At 41.9% G+C, this 6111-nt stretch overlaps 1 long non-coding RNA gene across 1 annotated transcript; it reads right to left on the bottom strand.

Moving 5' to 3' along the window:
* Window positions 1–277: 277 nt before the first annotated feature.
* On the bottom strand, window positions 278–5820 carry LOC124264364. The gene is made up of 6 exons (XR_006895114.1): window positions 5650–5820; window positions 4685–4744; window positions 4023–4082; window positions 3127–3213; window positions 2813–2869; window positions 278–563 (listed from the first exon to the last, which is right to left on the bottom strand). It is a non-coding gene; the product is annotated as an uncharacterized LOC124264364 (long non-coding RNA).
* Between the last annotated feature and the right edge of the window lie 291 nt (window positions 5821–6111).

Below are 6111 nucleotides of genomic sequence, written 5' to 3' on the forward strand. Positions count from 1 at the left end.
AGATGCCTTCTGAAGCTGCCTCTCAAATTGCCGACGCAGGCTAAACAGACACTGAGATGACTTTTGTCGCACATCCGTAGCACTCATTGGGGAGTTGCTTCCATTTGGTATTATGCCCAGCCAATATTCCCATCCGTATTCATAAAACAGTCGAATTCCTACTGAATGCTTGAAATTTTGAAGGTCATGAGCACGATAATGAGTAAGAGGTACATGCTTCTTCAGCATGGATGCAATAGGCCTGATGCTTGCTTCGTCACGAGGCAGAAGATTTAGATAACGCACGGGATGATTTAATGCTGCGACTGTTTTCCATTCAATCACAATGCCATCAATATCCGATTCAAAGTTAAGGTACACATCAGACTCCATTTCGGACACTTTAACACTTCTGGCAGGAATGTAGCCGTCATTACTACGGGCAAGAAAGGAGCCAACACTGTCATGTTCTTGATACTTATTCAAAAAAGGCGTTGGCATTTTCAAGGTAAACGCTTACAAAATCTTCCAATTCTTCACAGTTGTTACTTGTGGTGAAGGCGTCCATGCTTACAGATGAAGTACTATATAAAAAAATTAAAAGACGGATTATAACACCCTGCGAACCCTGTGTCATATTACATTTCAGCTTGGATACTATAAATACGGATGGCTATTCTACATGCTGGATGCATCAAGGATGGGCCCTACAAATCCGGATGGGCATAGTTTCAATATGAGGATGCATCCAAAATACGGATGGCCATTCTACGTGCAGGATGCATTGAGGATGAAAACATGAAATGGGCTTAAAACATTGTGCCCGCTTTAACCACTAGGCTACCCCACCATCACCGGTTAGATTTAGGGGGACGTTGCCTCATCGGTGGATGACACGTTCAGGGTTTCTGTGCAGGTGGGGACTTGCCTGGAATAGATATGGTGATTACAAACGCTGATAACTCTATTTCCATTAGCACACATAGGTATCTAATACATTACAGAGAATTACTATTCACAACTAAGTTTGTGTGGCACAGACTCAATTAAGTATGTAATTAGTGAGGGTGAATTATTAACTTACCACGGGGTGGGGTGGAATGTTGTGCCTCACGAGAATATGCAATGAACATAAATTAACTTAAAACTAATGGTTGCATGAGAAAACTGGTTTATACCCTATGAGCAATGACGTAAAAGAACATACCACTATTGCTTTCTGTTTTGGTTACTTCATTTCATAGGATAGTAAATATGTGATTCCATAGGTTTGACGTAATAATGTGCTTGTAAGATTCATACAAATAAGATGAGGATTGCTTCTGGATGAATGTGGGTTGGCATTTAAGTATGAGGATGCATCCAGGATGGGGCCTACAAATCCGTATGGTTATATTTCATGGCGGATGCATACAGGACGGGGCCTACAAATACGGATGGCTATCCTACGTGACGGATGCATCCAGGATGATGAGGATTGTTTCTGGATGAATGTGGGTTGGCATTTGAGTATGAGGATGCATCCAGCATCGGGCCTACAAATCCGAATGGGTATACTACATGGCGGATGCATCCAGTATGGGGCCTAATCAAGCTACAATTTTATACAGTACTTTGATTCAGGAAACAATTAAATGCGTGAATAATGTTCACCACAGATGTTGATACATTCATGAAACGGCCCTCCCATTATCAGAAATTTGCGGTCCGCTGCAAATGATATTGGACCGCTCAACCTTAACGACGGGCCACTATCAGTTCTGTTGTCAAGTGACGTCATAGTTCGACATTAATTTGCTTTCGACTGGCAGATATTCTGGGTCAAACAAGTCAAAGCAACCCAAATTCCCCGCTTCAAATAGCGGTAATATTGGCTTTCTTGCTGGTGCTAACCTTAACAATTGCACTATTAAGACTGTTGATGGACCAAAACCGAACACTGTCATAGTTTGACATGCTGCAGGCTATGGTCTTGTCAAAGGCCAAGGTCGAATATCGTCACTTTCTGTTGTGACGTCACTTGAATTGTTCGATGACGTAATTGCATTCGGGCAGTCAGGCCCGTCAGAAGTTGATTTTGGTAAACTTACAGTCAAATTCCTTCATTGTTTCCTTTTCTTTTCAACACAAATTCCATGTATTTTAGCAATAATAGCGGTAATGCTATTTTTTTGAGGGCATTATCATTTGCAGAAGCCCTCGGTCTTTTTCAACTGCCCTCCTTCGTCGGGCAGTTAATGGAAGACCTCGGGCTTCTGCAAATGATAATGCCCTCAAAAATAGCATTACCCTTATATTATACATTCAGCTCGAATAACGCCATACTGAACGCATAAGCATACACGAACATTATATACTGCATACGTAGGAAGAGACGAGACGGATAACATTGCATATGCATTGAGCAACACGATTGGCATACGAGAAACACAGATAATTAGAGAGGAAACTGTATCTATCTAGACACAGAGGGAATAACGTGACACACTACAATATATACTGCATGCATACGGAATGTCAAATAGCCATACGGATTTGCATACCCCAGGATAACATGTACGCCTGCAAGCAACATACAGGATACATGTGGTCACACAGGGATTGGGAAAGGCAGGGGCCATGGGCCATTTTGCACATTAGAATAAAACATGGGCCGTTAAAATTTTAAAGTTTACTACTGATACAAGGGCAGTAATACAATATAAATTGAGAAAATGGCTTAAAATATTGAACATGGCCCATTGTTAAAGCTATGTATGTAAATACCTGAATTAACATGTTGTAGTGCGTAGTGCCTGACTATGTATGGTAAATTGTGAGGAAACAAACCTACCTTAAGGATCAGTTATGGTAGCAGCCGAGGGCTTCGGGCAATCTGTTTTTGCGCCATCTTATGAGTGTAGAAAAAAGAGTGACATTGAGATTGAATGCATAAATATTACACTGTGCAGAACAATAAGAGAAATTGGACACAAAAAGGGGCGTTACTATGAAGTGCCAATCTGTAGGAAAGACTGAACAGAAACTTGCTGGTGTATGCGAAAGCATGTAAATACATGCACATGCATTAAGAGCATACGTGATACATGTGGATGGCATGATGTAGTGACTTACTATAGATGGTAAATTGTGATGAAACAAACTTACATTTAGGACCATTTTTCGGGAAAACCAGGACCAAGTCCTTCGGGTAACGTAGGCCTTTCCATGCGCCATCTGATGAGCGTAATGAGTCTATAAAAAAGAGTCACATGGATATTGAATGCATAAATATTAAACTGTGCAGAACAATGAGAAACATTGCACACAAAAAGGGGGGTTACTATCAGGTACCAATGCAGTCCCACATGCATGCACCATGAATGATACCCATACTACACGCATGCAGAATGTAACATACCCAGGCGGATTTGTAGGCCCCATCCTGGATGCATGCTGACGAATACAATGCCACTACATATGCATGCCCCTCATTAATGCCCTAGCCCTAGCCATACTGCGGCAATACGACACGTGGCATACCCATTCGGATTTGCAGGGTGCATACTGAATGGATGCTGTGAAAGCCAGTGCCACCCAGATGCATCCGTGATGAATAATGCCCCATTCTGGTTGCATACGGAATGTAAGATTACCATTAGGATTTGTAGACCCCAGGATAACATGCACGAGGGCAAGCCACATACTGGATACATGTTGTTACACAGAGTTTGGCAAAGGCAGGGGGCATGGGCCAATTTTGCACATTAGAATAAAACATGGGCCGTTACAATTTGGAAGTTTACTACTGATGCAAGGACAGTGGTACATTAGAAATTGAGAAAATGGCTTAAAAGATTGAACATGGCCCATTGTTAAAGCTATCCCAGATAGCAATGTGCGTTGCTCCAATGTTGCACCAACACTGGCCATGATTGGGCCTACGTTGGCCAATGTTGGCCCAACAAACATTGCCATCAGGGATGTATGTAAATACCTGAATTTACATGTTGTAGTGCGTAGTGCCTGACTATGGATGGTAAATTGAGATGGAACAAACCTACCTTTACGATAAGTTTTCGTAGCAGCCGCTACCGACGGCTTGTGCACCTCTTCCGATGAGTCTATAAAAAAGAGTGACATAGAGATTGAATGGTAACCATACTACACGCATGCAGAATGTAACATACCCATTCGTATTTGTAGGCCTTATCTTGGATGCATGCTCACAAAGCCAATGCCACTCCATATGCATCCCCTCATGAATACCCTCGCCATTCTCCATGCATGCGAAATATGGCATACCCATACGCATTTGCAGTGCCCATACTGGATGAATACTCATAAAACCAGTGCCACCCACATACATCCATAATTAATGCTCACCATCCTGCATGCATGCGGAATTTGACATACCCATGAGGATTTGCATACCCCAGGATAACATGTACTAGGGCAAGCAACATGCAGGTATACATGTGGTTACACAGGGTTTGGGAAAGGCAGAGGTCATGGGCCAATTTTGCACATTAGAATAAAACATGGGCCATTACAATTAGGAAGTTTACTATTGATACAAGGGCAGGGGTACATTATACATTGAGAGAATGGCTTAAAAGATTGAAAATGGCCCATTGTTAAAGCTATCTATGCCAATACCACACATTACATGCTGTAGTGCGTAGTGCCTGACTATGGATGTTAAATTGAGATGGAACAAACCTACCTTCAGGATCAGTTTTCGTAGCAGCCGCTACCGACGGCTTGTCCACCTCTTCCGATGAGTCTATAAAAAAGAGTGACATGGAGATTGAATGCATAAATATTAAACTGCTGACAAAGCCAATACCACTCCATATGCATCCCCTCATGAATACCCTCGTCATTCTCCATGCATGCTACATACGCATTTGCGGTGCCCATACTGGATGAATACTCAGAAAACCAGTGCCACAAAAAGGGGAGTTACTATGAGATGCCAATGCCATACCACATGCATGCAGCATGAATGGTGCCCATACTACACGCAAGCAGAATGTAACATTCCCATTCGGATTTGTAGGCCTCATACTGGATGCCTGCTGACAAAGCCAATGCCACTACATATGCATACCCTCATGAATACCCTCGCCATTGACGACCCGACCTTGGGCGATCAGAAGTGGTGCCAGTTTGTTGTAGACGACCTCGCAAAGTCATACACAGTACGACGGCTGCATCCCATTGCACGTCAATAACTGATCTTCCCGCTTGCAACATGCCAACGGCACGTTCACGTTGCACATTTGACAATCGTGGCATTTCAAGTACCGTTAGAACTGTGGTTTAAAAATGTTTTTTCAATTCTTGAGGCCAATGCAAACACGTGCATATGAAGAAAACTTCGATGCGAAGTTCACGTGATCGACTGCACATGCAAAACCTGATTTGGCACTAACGTCATTTGCACGACGAATGGATGGGTTTGAGTGGGTTTTGCTAACGTTTTTCTAGAGTCGAAAGATAGGGATCCCATTTCTGATACATAGATGTATCATCAGAGAAAAATTATTCATTATTTTTCAAATTACATTTTGTGAAGTTTCTTTTTTTGACTCAGTATATTATTATTGCAATAACATTTTGCACCTTTTTAATAGGGATTTATAAAGTAAAGAGGCAGATGGAAACAGATTAGAAAAATGGCCATACCTGAGAAGGGAAAAGATGTTTCCAGCTCAGCAACAGCAAGTAAAGTGAGGTGGAAAACAGGTGGCCAAAGGAAGTAAGGTCAGAGGACACAATAGTCAATTATTAAGTAGGTAACACATCAAAGGAAGTCTTTTGATGTGACCTATAAATAGGAAAGGAAAAATCCCAAAGAATGGGTTATCTGGCTAAGAATAGAAAGGAAGTGAAGGGAAATCCTTGTTGACAAGGCTACATAAATGAGCATTTAACATATAATGATATTGATGAAACATGATGAAATGAATTGTAATGACTGACTGACTGACTGAGTTTGGTTTTACGCCGCTTTTAGCAATATTCCAGCAATATCACGGCGGGGGACACCAGAAATGGGCTTCACTCATTGTACCCATTCGAACCCGGGTCTTCCGCGAATTGTAATGAGATTTAGTTTTCAGGCAATATTAATAAAAGCACTGCTGC

The sequence above is a fragment of the Haliotis rubra genome, unplaced genomic scaffold (genome assembly GCF_003918875.1).
Source record: "Haliotis rubra isolate DU_JTF1 unplaced genomic scaffold, ASM391887v1 Scf92, whole genome shotgun sequence".
NCBI classification, from domain to species: Eukaryota; Metazoa; Mollusca; class Gastropoda; order Lepetellida; family Haliotidae; genus Haliotis; species Haliotis rubra.